At 37.1% G+C, this 16,073-nt stretch overlaps 1 protein-coding gene and 1 long non-coding RNA gene across 12 annotated transcripts in view; one reads left to right on the forward strand and one right to left on the reverse strand.

Annotated features, from left to right (window-relative positions):
- TNNI3K (TNNI3 interacting kinase) overlaps positions 1 to 16,073 on the reverse strand; it is a 372,046-nt gene that overhangs the window by 282,931 nt on the left and 73,042 nt on the right. The window lies entirely within an intron of this gene.
- LOC127493437 (uncharacterized) overlaps positions 1 to 16,073 on the forward strand; it is a 91,152-nt gene that overhangs the window by 5,191 nt on the left and 69,888 nt on the right. Inside the window, exon 3 of one of the 3 annotated variants that reach the window (XR_011390660.1) lies at positions 103 to 574. The exons of the other annotated variants lie outside the window; for them this stretch is intronic. This is a non-coding gene — a long non-coding RNA (uncharacterized lncRNA). Of the gene's footprint in view, positions 1 to 102; positions 575 to 16,073 lie in introns of those variants that run through there. 3 annotated transcript variants of the gene reach the window in all.

Below are 16,073 nucleotides of genomic sequence, written 5' to 3' on the forward strand. Positions count from 1 at the left end.
AAGAAGGATCATAGAGTTAAACGTGAAGTTACGGGGCACAGAGGAGGGTCTGGAGAGGGAGTTTGAGAATACTTTCCCCAACAGATAATTCTTGTATTGAAGGCTTCCTGAGAGGATGCACAGGAGCTGTCAAAGAAAAAAGTAAGAGAAGTTCCAAACATAAACACAACAGGAATCCCCAGCTCTAGGATCCAGGTCAGTGAAGCACTCTCAGTTCATCTTAGGTGACAGGTTAAAGATGGTCAAGGCTGTTTGGATACTATCTGGGTAGGTCCTGAGACCTACCAGAACTAAGCCTTCCCAGTATAACTTAGGGTAGAACTGGGGAGGGATGTTACTAGGACAATAACAGAAGAGATAGTAGCAAAGTTTTGCTGGAATTACACAAATAACCTCTGGCTATCATTTTACGATTTCTCCCTTCTCCTATAAAGGAACTTTTAATTGGTAACTAGTGAATGGGCCTTATGTAAAGTCTCTTTTCCCTTAACCTCCCAAGAGGGTGATGATGAAGACAATAAAGATGATAAAGATTATTGTTCCTTTTTTACCAACTAGAAGATAGTCCAGAATAGTCAGGAATCAATCTTCTGTACAACCTTTCCTCATTAAATAATTTATATTGCTTTATCTCTTATTTATTTGGATTAAACATGTGGAAGACCTCATACTGTATTCTAGTAAGCCTACAAAGGCAAGATATGTCATAAATAGTCTTAGTAAAGACACGGTTTCTTTTCTCGTTATGTTTTGTTTGCTTTAACTCATTTCTGCTGTAGTTCCATGAACACATTTTGTGATAAGCCCTGTGGTATCTTACACAATACGTTTTCATGGACCTGAACCAGGTAATGCCAAGTACTATCAGACCTATCTTAGAATATAGGATCACTGGGAAGCCAGGACTTTCAGCCCTGACTCATATGAAGTAAGACTGAGAGGGGTTTATCCTCCTTTCAATGTTCTCCAGAAGAGTGGTTCCCCCATTTCTCTGTATTCACACCTCCCTGCTAATTTTCTTTCTGTGGCCATATGCTTTATAAATTGAAAGTAAAATAAATGAATAAACAAATATATGTAATTCTCATATAAAAAAATGCAGTAAGCATATAACCAGAGAAAAGTGATCATCTTGTAAAAGCGTAAAGAAACAGCGAAGTCATATACTCTAAATACATTCAATGTGATATAAAAATCACGGGGTTATAAAAATTAAAAGTTGCTAATTTTATAAAATTATATATAATACACAAATTCAGAGTTTACAATTGAATTATACATGAGTAGAAAGACTGCTGTGAAGTTTATAAATTGCTTCATAACACAACTCCAACACAAAATGCAATAGGAATTCAAGAATTTCTTGGAACAATGGAATTGAAAGATAAGTTCCATGATAGGTATTTGATGTGTATCCTTGGAGGTAGCTGGTGATGGCTCAAGTATTTGAGTCCCTGATACTCACAGGGAAGACCTGTATTGAGTTGCTGGCTCTTGGCTTTGGCTTGGCCCAGACCTGGCTGTAGTAGGCCTTGGGGAGTGAACCAGCAGATGGAGTATCTCTGTCTGTTGCTCAAATAAAATTAAAAGAAATACACTGATTTTTTAAAAAAAGATTTATTTATTTATTTGAAAGAGTTACAGAGAGAGAGGAGTGGAAAGAGAGAGAGAGAGAGGTCTTCCATCTGCTGGTTCACTCCCCAGTTGGCTACAATAGCCTGAGCTACACCAATCCAAAGCCAGGAGCCAGGAGCTTCTTCTGGGTCTTCCTGTGGGTGCAGGGGCCGAAAGACTTAGGCCATCTTCTACTGCTTTCCCAGGCCATTGCAGAAAGCTGGAGGGAAGTGGAGGAGCCAGGACTAGAACTGGCGCCCATATGGGATGCCGGAGCTTCAGGCCAGGGCGTTAACCCACTGTGCCACAGTGCCGGCCCCGAAATACATTGATTTAAAAAAATATATCCTATTTTAGTGAAAACATTTTTGAAAACTGCATAATTATTTCATAACAGAATTTTTCCATGAACTTTTTGAAGACCTCTTGTACTTAATTTTGTATTAATCATGTAGCAAACGAAGCAAGGCATTTTCTGTGAATAAAATTTCAGTAATCAGAGGAGATCCTTAAAAAAGAGACTAAATTTTAATTTTAAGACCTGTGGCAAGACTCACTTCATTTACATCAAAAAAATATCCCCAAGTTTAAAGACCTCAGATTTGGTCCAGATAACAGACATTTCCCAATTGCACTAAAAGCAATGTGCTTTTCTTGATTTCTTCCATAAAATGTGCTCTGAGGTTTATTATGGAAGGAAGGACTTGCCTCGACATTTATCAATATAGTATATCCTCCTATTTTAGTTTATGTTTTTGAGAAACAAAAAGTTTGGGTATAAAATGGCTATTCCTAGTTCATTGGAGCCAAGAGGACTTTTAATTGGACCAATGAATTTTTTTCAATATTAAGCAATAATTTTAAAAACATCCTCTTTGTATATGACAGAGTTATTTCTTTCATAGCCAGAATTTTGCATTAATTTTTGTGGTTATAATACTGGAAAACATATTAATGTAACTTTAACATCTAAACTGGTTCACATTTTTGAAAGAATAATGATTAGCTGTTTCATTACAAGCATTGTTTAAGGAAAAGTGTAATACCTAGCTGAATACTTCCATTTAAAGGAAAACCTTGGCTCCATATAAAAAGCTTGACAAATGTATATTTATGTTAAATGAAAGCAAAATATTGTCGTATGGTTTGTATTTATGACATGAATTCTTTTTTAAAATTTTTATACCCATAAAGAGAACAGATGTCACGTATTTCATAGAAAATTCTATGAAGATAACCATATTTCCTCCCCTCCCTTCCTCAATTCCCCTATCATCCTTCCTTCCTACCTACTTTCCTTCCTTTTTTCCCCCTTTACTTTTTGCAATAACATACTTTTAATTTGCTTACAGTCACAGGCTTAATGCACCATTAATCATAATGTTCAAAAAAGTAAAAAAGAAGAAAGACCACTGTTTGACAGAAATATAGAGAAAGGTTATAAACAATAATAAAATCATAAAATGTCAGTTTAATTCTTATACAGGGAGGGTTTTTAATGCTATATTAACTACACAGTTCAGAATAAAGAGATGATATTTGTCTTTTGGGGACAGGATTATTTCACTAAGCATAATGGTCTCCAATTGCATCCATTTTGTTGCAAAAGATAGGATTGTATTCATTCATTCATTTTTATGGCTGACTAGTATTCCACTGTGTATATATATTATATTTTCTTTATCTAGTCATCAGTTGATGGACATCTGGGTTGCTTTCATACCTTAGCTATTGTGAATTGAGCTGCTATAAACATGGGAGTACAAATAACACTTTCATATGCTGATTTCATTTCCTTTGGGTAAATTCCTAAGAGTATATCACCAGCTGCTAAGAGTACCACTGAGCCACTAGCAGACTGCAGTACTCTCAACTCTCTGGCCTCTCTGAGGATTTCTCTTGGCTGAAGACAGATGCCTTGCCTGTGTGCCTTTCCCAGACTACAGCCAGAATCCAATGACTTGTTATTTTGCAAATACAAAAGCCCAGCCCTCTCATTCCGCCGAGCTTCAGTGAGTTTTTGTGGAGACCGCAATACAACCCGTCTTCCTCCCAGCTCAGTTCTGCCTCCTGCCTTTCTTCATGAGTGTTGATCCTAAAAATACGCTCCAATAACATTGAATGGCTTAATGTCCACTGAATGGCTTCTGGTGAGGTCTCCTGTAGGCTTCTAAAGTGCTTATAATTTACCCTGGCTCTTGAAGAGCACCTTACCACTTGTAGCCTGACTGCTAGTCGTGTCAAAGTTGAAAACCTGATTTAAACCCAATCGAGATATATGTCCCACTTTCTTTGCATCGTTTTCCCACTTACAACTGCTTTTCCCTGTTGTCCCTTCCTACCCACAAGTCACAAGAATGGATACTAGATGTTCGATTTCAGTTTACACTAATGTTCATTACATCCCTTTACCAAGTCTTTCTTCTTAGTAACTTTAAGAGGGTAACTCTGGCTTTGTTAACAGGTGGACTCACAAATTTGTTGTTTTAAACACAGCAGAATTCATTGCTTGCTCATTCACCAGTAATCACTGGGTAAATAGGTTGACATCATAGTTCTACACATAGTCATTTAGAAGTCTCTGTATTGTCACTAAATGGTTTCCAAGTTTCCTCTGAGAGCTGTTTTCCTTCTAGTGAACCAAGAGGAAAAGTGTTTGTAGGGAGATTTGCAGAGGCCACACCTGGAAATGGTACATCTCTCACTGAGTGTTTAAACAGGCATGAGGCCACACCACACTCCAAGTGAGACAAGGAAATGCTATTTTCATGAATGACCAGGAAGTAAAATAGATCATATCTTGGTAAGTTTCTATGTCACCTTAGGGTCTTTCAGAGAATTTGTCTTCAAGGACATAGTGGATCCAAATTCTGTCATCGTGTCTCTTGGGGAAAAGGTTGTGACTAAGTAGTGAATTTGAATACTCCTTCAATTATACCATCTCCCTACATGAATATTTAAATTGACAGCTGCTTTCTGTTTTTACTTCTTCTAGAACTATCTGGGTTACTCCTAATTTCCTGCATCACATCTTACTACCACAGAAAAGACAGCAATGTGTGTGATTATTCTATAGGTGACTATATTCTTAACGGAATTCCTATAGACAACTTCATAGAAATGCACATCCACTTCATTGATACATTTATGCTTCATAAAGGGAATGTAAATCCACAGTTCAATACCAGTTATAGTGCTAGGCTCTTTAGCTACATTTATTCCTCAAAACAGTCCAAAAAGTAAATCCTGTCATTATGATCATGTTAGAGACAGAAAATCAGGTTACAAATAAGCAACCACCTCAGTCTTACACAAGGTAAGCCAGACAACAAACCGCAAAACTGGAAATTAGACCTAATTTTGTTGTTCTCTAGGGTTCATCTACATGTCTGTCCTTATGACTGATGTCTATGAACCAAATATAATTTAACAGATGTACAAGTTGGAAATTGGGCCAGATATTGTAAATAGTTATGCTCAGCCATATTCTAGTGTCTTTATGGGAAACTGTTTTTTTCTAAGCTTCAAGCAACAGAGCTGTCGGCTGCAATCCGAGTGTTCCATCATCCTCTCCAGGCTCTCTGCTTTCGCTTTGCCCTCTAAATATCATTGATGCACTCAATCTTCAGCTCTAACAGTGAAATGATAATTCTGTAATGTTCTCAAGGAGTTTCTGACAGGAACAGTAATAATGCTGTTTGGAGTCAGATATTTGTTTTGCTTAATATAAATAAACCTTTAAAGAGTTGAGACTCTGATACAGCAATTTAAATATACTACAAAATATATGACTTTTGGTTATATATTTAGGACTGTTTAAAGTCAATTTCTGACACAGAAAAACAATTCTCAAAGTTAATAACTACTGTCAGGGCTGCTGCTGTGGCTTAGCGGGTAAAGCCACTGCCTGCAGTGTCAGCATGCCATATGGGTGCTGGTTTGAGTCCCAGCTGCTCCACTTCCGATTTAGCTCTCTGCTATGGCCTGGGAAAGCGGAAGAAGATGGCCCAAATCCTTGGGACCTTGCTCTCATGTGGGAGACCCAGAAGAAGCTCCTGGCTCCTGGCTTTACACTGGTGTAGCTCTAGCCATTGCGGCCAACTGGGGAATGAACCAGAGGATGGAAGAGTTCTCTCTCTCTCTCTCTCTCTCTGCTTCCTCTTCTCTCTGTATGTAATTCTGAATTTAAAATAAATAATTAAATCTTTAACAAAAATAACCACTGTCTAAGGCATCTTTGGGATCTTTTTTTTTCATAAATATTTATCTATCTTAGCATGTCCCTAGAAGCCAGAGGCCAGGACCTCCATTCTGGTTTCGCACACCGATGGTGGGGGCTCAATGACTTCAGCCATCGCCCACTGCCTTCCTAGGTACATTAGCAGGAAGCTGGAATTGACAACTCTGGAAATTTTTTTAAGTTTATTTGTTCACTTTCATTGAGAGAGAGAGAGAGAGAGAGAGAGAGAGAGAAAGATCCGATATCAACTTGGTCACTCCCTCAAAATACTCACAATAGGCAGGGCAGGGACAAGCCAAAGTCAGGAACCACTAATGCCATCCAGGTCTCCCACATGAGTGGTAGGGACCCAAGTGGTTGAGCCATCACTGCTGCCTCCTTGGTTGCATGTTTCTGGAAGGCAAGTGGAGGTGGGACTGTATCACAGAAACCATCATATGGGATGTGGACCTCGCAAGCTTAATCTTCCTCACCACAAGGCCTGCACCATGGATAATGTATTGAATGTGAACACAAAGGAATAGAATTTTAATCTATATGACCTGTTACTTCTTTTAAAAAAATTTTAGGCCAGCACCACGGCTCACTAGGCTAATCCTCCACCTAAGGCACCAGCACTCCGGGTTCTAGTCCTGGTTGGGGCGCTGGATTCTGTCCCGGTTGCTCCTCTTCCAGCCCAGCTCTCTGCTGTGGCCCGGGAGTGCAGTGGAGGATGGCCCAAGTCCTTGGCCCTGCACCCACATGGGAGACCAGGAGGAAGCACCTGGCTCCTGGCTTTGGATCAGTGCAGCGCACCCGCTGCAACGCGCTGGCCGTAGTGGCCATTTGCAGGGTGAACCAACGGGAAAAGGAAGACCTTTCTCTCTGTCTCTCTCTCATTGTCTAACTCTGCCTGTCAAAAAAAATTTATTAATATAAAGATAACAGATTTCATATATTTCACAGGTACAATTCTAAAAAGATTACCATAATCCTCTCCTGCCCTCCCTCGCTCAATCCCCTCTTCCTTTATTTTTTTTTTCCTTCTTTTTGCAAGTTTATAATTTCAGCACCCTATAAAATCACAGGCTTAATGCACCACCAAACACAATATCCAACAAGTAAAAAGTATAAAGACCACAGTTCCACAGGAATATAAACAAGGGCAGAAAAATCACAATAAAACCAAAAGATGTCTGTTTAATCCTTATACACTTTTTGTATTCTATATAAACTCTCATATATTAGAGAAAACATATTGTGTCTGTCTTTTTGGGACTGGATTATTTCACTAATCCTAATGGGTTTCAGTTGCTTCCATTCTTCTGTGAAACACTGCATTTCACTCTCTTTTATGGCTTAGTAGTATTCCATAGAATATATACCATATCTTCTTTATCCAGTCATCAGTTAATGGAAAACTGGGTTGATTCCATATCTAAGTTATTGTGAATTGAGCTGCAATAAACACGGGGTACAGATAACTCTTTCATATGGTTATTTCATTCCCCTTGTATAAATTCCTAGGAGTAAGATGGTTGAGTCATATGGTAAATCCATTTTCAGATTTCTGAGGAATCTCCAGACTGTTTTCTATAATGGTTGTTCTATATTACATCCCACCAATAGTGTGTTAGGGTTCCTTTTCCCATGCATCCACAACAGCATTTATCATTGTTTGATTTTAGGACGTTAGCCGTCCCAACTGTGGTGAGGAGAAACCTAATTGTACTTTTTATTTGCATTTCCACTATGGCTAGTGATCTTGATCTTTTTTTTCATGTGTCTGATGGCCATTTGTTATTTTATCCTTCAAAAAATACCTGTTCAATACCATAGAAATAAAAAGAACCTTAAGAAATTATTACAAAGAGCTATATCACAACAAACTGGAAAATGTGGGAGAAAATTTAGATTCCTGAACATATAACAATCTACAAATATTGTCATGAAGACACAGAAAACCTAAACAGACCAATAACCAAAATGGAGATTAAATCAGTTGTAAACACCAGTCCAACAACGAAAAGCTCAGGACTAGATGGCTTCACTGCTGAATTCTACCAGGCATTTAAAGAAGAGATAATTCCCAATTCTTCTCAAGCTATTCAAAATAATTGAAAGAGATTGTTGCAATCTTCCTAAACTCCTTCTGTGAAGGCAGCATCACCTAAATTCCTAAACCAGAAAAAGAAACAACAGAGAAGGAGAACTATAGACCAATATCTCTGGTGAACATGGATGCAATAAATCCACAACAAAATATTAGCCAATCAAATCCAACATATCAGAATGGTCATTCACTCAGACCATGTGGGATTTATCCCTGGTATGCAAGGATGGTTCACCATTCACAAATCAATAAACCTGATTCTTCACATTAACAAACTGAAGAACAAAACAATATTATTATTTCAATAGATGCAGAGAAACCATTTGAAAAATCCAACATCCTTCCACGATGAAAACTTTAAGCAAACTGGGTATAAAAGGAACTTTCTTCAACACAATCAAGGCAATTTATGACAAACCCACAGTCAGCATCTTATTGAATGATAGAGAGTTGGAAGCCTTCCCACTATGATCTGGAACCAGACAAGGATGTCCATTCTCACAGATGCTATTCAATATAGTCCTGGAAGTTTTAGCTAGAGCTTTAGGCAAGAAAAAGAAATGAGAGGGACACAAATTGGAAAGGAGGAAATCAAATTAAACCTATTTGCAGATGACATGATTCCATATATAGAGGATGCAAAAGGCTCCACTGAGAGACAATTGGAACTCATAAAAGAGTTTAGCAAAATGGAAAGATATAAAATTAACACTCAAAAATCAATAGCCTTGGTATACACAGACAATGCTATACCTGAGAAAGAACTTGTAAGTCAATCCCACTTATAATAGCTACAAAAATTAAACACCTTGGAATAAATTTAAACTAGGAAGGCAAAGATCTATATAATGAAAATTACAAAATATTAGAGAAATTGGAAAAATATTACATGTTCATAATTTGGAAGAATTAATATTAAGATATCCATACTACCTAACGAACTTTACAGATTAAATGTGTTCCAATCAAAATACCAATGAATTTCTTCTCAGAACTGGAAAATAAAGATGTTATTTGGATCGAAAATGAATCTTGATGTGAATGGAAGGGGAGAGGGAGTGGGAAAGGGGAGGGTTGTGGGTGGGAGGGACGGTATGGGGGGGAAAGCCATTGTAACCCATGAGTCGTACTTTGGAAATTTATATTCATTAAATAAAAGATAAAAAAAAATGTTATTTGGAAACACAAGAGACCCAGAAGATCTAAAACAATCTTATACAACAAAAACAACATTGGAGACATCACAATACCAGGTTTCAAGACATACTACAAGGTAGTAATAACAAAACAGCATGGTACTAGTAAAAAATAGACATGTATATTAATGGAACAGAACACATACTGGAGAAACCAACACACACACACAACCACAACCAACTTACCTTTCCCAAAGGAGCTAAAATCAATCCCTGGAGTAAAGACAGTCTTTTCAACAAATGGAGCTGGGAAAACTGGATCCCTATGTACAGAAGTATGAAACGAGATCCCTACCTTATACTTTATGCCAAAATCTACTTGAAATGAATCAAGGCCTTAAATCTATGACTCACTACCATCAAATCAGTAGAGAACACTGGGGGAAACCGCAAGACACTGGCATAGGCAAAGACTTCTAAAGCACAGGCAATCAAGGCCAAAATTGACAAATGGGATTACATCAATCTGAGAAGCTTAAAGAGCCCAAGAAACTCAACATCAACAAAGCAAACAATATCCCAGTTAAGAAATGATTAAAGGGCTTAAACAGGAATTTTTCAAGAGAGTAAATTCAAATGGACAGCAGATGAAAAAATGCTCTAGATTACTAGCCATCAGAGAAATGTAAGTCAAAACCACAAAGAGGTTTCACCTTACCCCAGGTAAATGGCTCTCATATAGAATTCAACAAAAAAGAAATGCTGGTGATATTGTGGGGAAAAAGGTTACCCCAACCCACTGTTCTTGGGAATGTAAACTGGTATAGCCACTGTGAATAACAGTATGAAGAAACCTCAGAAATCTGAAAATAGATCTACCATATGACCCAGCCATCACACACCTGGGAATTTACCCAAGGGAAATGAAATCAGCATATGAAAGGTTTATCAGTACCTTCATGTTTATTGCAGCTCAATTTATAATAGCTAAGATGTGGAATCAACCCAGATTTCCTTCAACTGATTACTGGATAAAGAAATTGTGGTATATACACACTATGGAATCTCAGCCTTAAAAAAAAAAAAAATAAATAAATAAAATGGGTGCAACTGGAAGTCATTATACCTAGTAAAATAAGCCAGTCCCCAAAGAGAAATACCACATTTCTCCTAATCTGTAGTGACTAACAGAGTACCTAGTATGTAACATATAGGAGTGAAATTGAAAATTTGAGATTCAATGTTTATTTCTACTGTTGAGAAACTGTACTTTTTTCTTAATTCTATTTGTTGAAATCTTTACTTCCTTAGGGTTAATATTATGAGTATAAAGTAAACTGAAATTAGATCTTTGTAAAAATTAAGAATGGGAATAGGAGAGGGAGGAGGAAGAAGGATGGGCACATGGGCAGGCTGGAAGGAACAGTGGAAAATATCACTATGTTACTAAATCTGTATACATAAAATGCATGAAATTTGTATACCTTAAATAAAATTTAAAAATGCCTGTTCAAATCCTTTGCCCATTTTTTAACTGAGTAGGTTGTTTTGTTGTTTGCTTCTTATTTAAAAATTTTTTTTCTTTATATTACATTCTTGAAATGGAGAGAGACAGAAAGACAGAGGCAGAGACAAAGAGCACTCATCTGTTGATTCATCCCCTAAAATACTGCAACAGCTAAGGTTGGGCAAGGATGATATTGGGAACTGGGAATTCAATCCAGGTCTCCCATGTCAGGAGCATGGACTCAACTACTTGAGCCCTTCACCTGTTGTCTCCCACGGTGTGCTCTAGCTAGATGCTAGAACCAGAAGCACAGCTGGGAATCAAACCCAAGCACACCAATATATGATGTGGGTATCCCAAGTAGCAGCTTAATCTCTAGGCCAAATGGTTGTCCCCATTTATTACTCCTTTTACTTAGTGTATCTCTTGATATTCAAATATCAGCAAATAATTCTATTTCCATTTAATATGATAAAGCAAATACTGGCTTCTTGCTCTAGAAGAAAACATACATCTGTCTATAGAAGAACCACTGCCATCTCTCCGACGTCCTACCTCTAACCTCATCACATTATGTTAAAGTTCAGTCGAACCACATCCTATTGCTTACATTTCTCCACATAGAACAAGATTTTTTTCGCTACTTTGAATCTGCTTATGCTGCTTCCTTCATCCTAAATGTCCCACATCCAGTAGGGTTACTCAATTTCCTCTTCTGTAAACTGAATGTGGGGAATGTGTGCCTCCCAAGCTTAACCTGCTGCAAAACAGTGCCCGTCCCATGGACAATTTTTTGAATGTAAACATAAAGGAATGGAATTCTAATTTGTATGCAACTTGTTACTTCTCTTTTAAAATTTATTTATTTATTTTACAAATTTGAGAGGCAGAGAGAACGGGACGAGACTGACAGAGAGATGCCACCTGTCTTAGTGAATGATTATGAGAAAATAAAAACTAATCAATATAAAGAGCTTTGAAAATATCTAGTGTATTGGAAACGCTCAATAAAAGTTGTTTCAGAGGTTGGTTGCTTAATCTGTATTGTATTTTCCTTCACAGTAATTTTGTCAATGATATACTGTGGAGGTGGAAATCTACTCTATCAAAAAAAGTCTTTCAAAATGCTAAAGTCTACTTATTTGATATACAATGTAGGAAACTATTTGGCTCACACTAGCAATATGATAAAATAGCAAGATAACCAGGATTACGCTCACACCTATTGATGAACTATCTACATAAAAAATAACCTTCAGTGTTCTGTCAAAAAGGCGCAAGAGTAAGAAACCACAAGCAGCCAAACACGTAAGGTCGCCACCAGTCATCACACTGCAGGTTGGAAGCTACTACATTTATAGTGGGAAATAATTTGACATGTTTCATGAAATCAATGATTCAGGAGATTTTTTATTACTGTTTTTTCCCCTCTGAAAAATAGGACCTCATGCTGTCTCTTTCCACCTCAGATATAATTCAGAAAGAATAATAGCAAGTCTTAATTTAAAATGAGTGATGTAGTACAGAGTTTCAGACCATATATCTCTTCAAAGCTGTCAGTTTCCTTTCACCACTTTTCCTATATTCCATAAACAAGTTTAAATTAAACATAGATCAACAATAAATCTGCCAATTGCTATCTTATTTATGACACTGTTGGAAGAGACAGTGATGCTCTTTTATAAACCAAGATGGACACTTTCTGATTCCTTTAAAATTAAAATTAAAACAGCTAAAATACTTAAGGGGATTTTATTAGATATGAGATGTCAACTATTTTGATGAATTTAAATTTTACTCTCCAATAGGTACTTCAGGAAAGGTGCGGGGGAAGCATGTTCTATGGTGCATGGGGAAAAGGCCTCAATTTTTGTGGTTCAAACTTGATAAGTATAAAATTATGTTATAATATAAGGTTTTAAAATGAGAAAAATTTGCATTATAAGTTGATCTAACTGAATACCTAGGACCTGCCTTATTCCAGATTTATGATACTGCTAAAAATTTACTTCATTTAACTCTTAAAGTTGAATGATCAGAAAAATTTAGTGGAGTGCATAACATGATAAAAATTTTAATCATCAATTTGTAGTTGTGCAAACATTTATACTTACATGCCACTTATACACATACAAATGACAATTTATTACTTTAAAATTCTAATCTACAAATTTGTGTGAGTGACTAAGAGCGCTGGATCATGGATTATTTGCACTACTGTTTGTTTAGCCGTGGAGACAGCAGTATCAGGTTGCCTGCTGTGTGCCTCCATTTTGCCTTTTGGATTAAGTATGTCTATTTCTATTGTGTCTTCCTTCTCCAGCACGTATGTGGTATGGGAGGCAGATAATCTGCCTCTTCAGTTAACCAGGATTCAGACCAAGATAAGCCAAGGATAATTCAAGGATCCTTATTCACACTTTGAGTCAATTTATTTGAAGAGATAGGAGCATACTTTACATATGGGATTAAAGGAAATAATTTAAAGCTAAACGACAGAGTTTGGATACTTTAAAATACAGGGACAACTTCTTTGACACTAAATCATTAAGCAGTAGAATGAATTTCTATTTCCTTACAACTGAACGGGCTTATAATTATTTTAACTAGTAGAAGTGCAGTGAATTTCAAAGCTAGGTCACAAATAGTTCCACAGCTTCCACTTTAGTTACCAGAATACAAACACTTCAGCCCTGAGGCATATAATACAAAATACTACTGTTCTGACATGGTATGAGAAAACCCAAGCCATAATAAATGAAGTTAGTATCTAAAACAGAAACCATTACCTGCATTACCATTCCAGCATTATTTACAATAGCCTTGATATGGAAACAGCACAGATGCCCACCCCACAGGTGAAATGTGTTTTACACACACACACACACACACACACACACACAGTGGATGGTGGGAAATTCAAGGTTAGGATGTCAGCATAGCTAAGTTCGGGTGACAGTACTTCACCTGGTTACCTCACATGGCAGATGGAGGGGAAGAAAGATTTTTTCCATCTTTTCTTAAAAGGGCACTAATGCCATCATCAGGACTCCAGCTTCATGACCTAATTATTCTCTAAAGGGTCTGTCTCCAAATACCATCACATTGGATATTGGTTTCAATATATGAATTTCTGGTACGAGGGCAGCACAAATATTCAATCCATAGCCAACCAGCTACATTTCAAATGTTCAAAATTTGACTACAGATACTGATTAAACATTGGAGAATTTCCATAATCATAGAAATTTCTGTTGCAAAATGCTGATCTACACTTAAGAGAGAAAATAAACATAGGAAAAGTATTAATTTGAAAATTCTAACATTGTTATAATCCAAGTACCAAAGAAAACAAGAGCGAGAATAGGACAGGAGGAGACAGTGACTGAGCATTCTCCTACACTGATGAAACACATGAAGTCACACAGTCAGTTCATACTGTAAACCTCAAGCATTCTAAACACAGAGAGATCATCCCTATGCATGTCGCAGCAAGATTGATAAAGCCAAGGAAAAGGAACAATTTTAAAGTTGTAATATAGTTTCAAAAGGTCTTAATGTCAAAGGGATAACAAAACTGATTTTTCACCACAGAAGTCAGAAGATAATAGAATGGTAGAATAAAAGTATGAAAACAGTTTATTTTGTTTGATATTAATATGGCTACAAACAGTAGAGTTAGAAACATACCAGGGGATTCCAATTCAATCCCATCAAGGTGGCATGTACCAATGCCATCTCACTAGTCCCAGTGATCAATTTCAGTTCACAATTGATCATAATGATAGGACTAAGATTCAAAGGGATAACATAAACAAGACTAGTGTCTGCTAATACTAACCGATAGAATAAAAAAGGTAGAGAACTATCCAATATGGGAGGCGAGATACATAGCAGACTCATAGAATGGCGGATGTCCTAAACAGCACTCTGGCCTCAGAATCAGCCCTTAAGGCATGCGGATCCAGCTGAAAAGCCCATGAGAGTATTTCAGGCATGGAAAGCCAAGACACTCTGGCAAAAAATAAAAATAAAAAAAATAAAAAACAACAAACAAACAAACAAACAAACAAAAAAACACCTAAATGAAAGATCCGCGAGTGAGATCCCAGTAGAAAGAATAGGTCATCAAAGAAGGAGGTACCTTTCTCTGAAGGGAGGAGAGAACTTCCACTTTGACTATGACCTTGTCTAAATATGATCAGTCAGTGAACTCAAAAGGCTTCCATAGCCTTGGCAACTCATGACAAGAGCCTAGGGTGATTACTGATGCCATAAACAAAAGTGTCAATTTGTAAAGTCAACAACAGGAGTCACTGTGCACTTACTCCTCATGTAGGATCTTTGTCCTTAGTGTGCTGTACATTGAGATTTAATGCTATAACTAGTACTCAAACAGTATTTTTCACTTTGTGTTTCTATGTGGGTGCAAACTGCTGAAATCTTTACTTAATATATACTAAACTGATCTTCTGTATATAAAGAGAATTGAAAATGAAAAAAAATAACTAAGAAATGATCCCTTTCCTCATGAGGCTTATTGTCTAGCAGAAAATAAAAAATGCAGAATATATATTCATATATGTATGTGTATGAACCGTGTTTGAATTCATAAACTATTAAACACTATTATTTGCTGTAAAAAAGTATGAAAACAAAGAAACACTCATCAAAGTGAAGAGGCAACTGGCAGGATGGGAGAAATTATTTGAAAACCATCTATCTGATAAAAGACTAATACCAAGAATATATAAAGAGCTCAATAAACTCAACAACAAAACAAACAACCCAGTTAACAAATGGGCAAAGTACTTAAACAGGCATTTTTCAAGAGAGGAAATCCAAATGTCCAAAAGACACATAAAAAAACTGTTCAAGATCACTAGCCATCAGGAAAATGCAAATCAAAACCACAATGAGGTTTCCCCTCATCCCAGTTAGAATGGCTCTCATGCAGAAATCAACAGCTCTCATACAGAAATCAACAAACAATAAATGCTGGCAAGGATGCGGGGAAAAGATACCCTAATCCACTGTTGGTGGGGATGTAAACTGGTACAGCCACTGTGGAAGATGGTATGGGGATATCCCAGAAAGCTGAAAATATACATCTACTGTTATCACCCAGCCATCCTACATCTGGGAATTTACCCAAGGGAAATGAAATCAGCATATGAAAGAGTTATAAGTACCCCTATGTTTATTGCAGCTCAATTCACAATAGCTAAGATATGGAATCAGCCCAGATTTCCTTCAATTGAATACTAGATAAAGAAATCTTGGTATATACACACTATGGAATCTCAGCCTTAAAATAAATAAAGTCAGTCCTGGGGCCGGTGCTTTAACCCACTGGCCTGAAGCGCTGGCATCTCATATGGGAGCCAGTTCTAGTCAGCTGCTCCACTTCCAATCCAGCTCTCTGCTATGGCCTGGGAAAGCAGTAAATGATGGCCTAAGTGCTTGGGCCCCTGCACCCGCGTG

Source organism: Oryctolagus cuniculus, chromosome 7, assembly GCF_964237555.1.
Source record: "Oryctolagus cuniculus chromosome 7, mOryCun1.1, whole genome shotgun sequence".
Lineage (NCBI taxonomy): Eukaryota > Metazoa > Chordata > Mammalia > Lagomorpha > Leporidae > Oryctolagus > Oryctolagus cuniculus.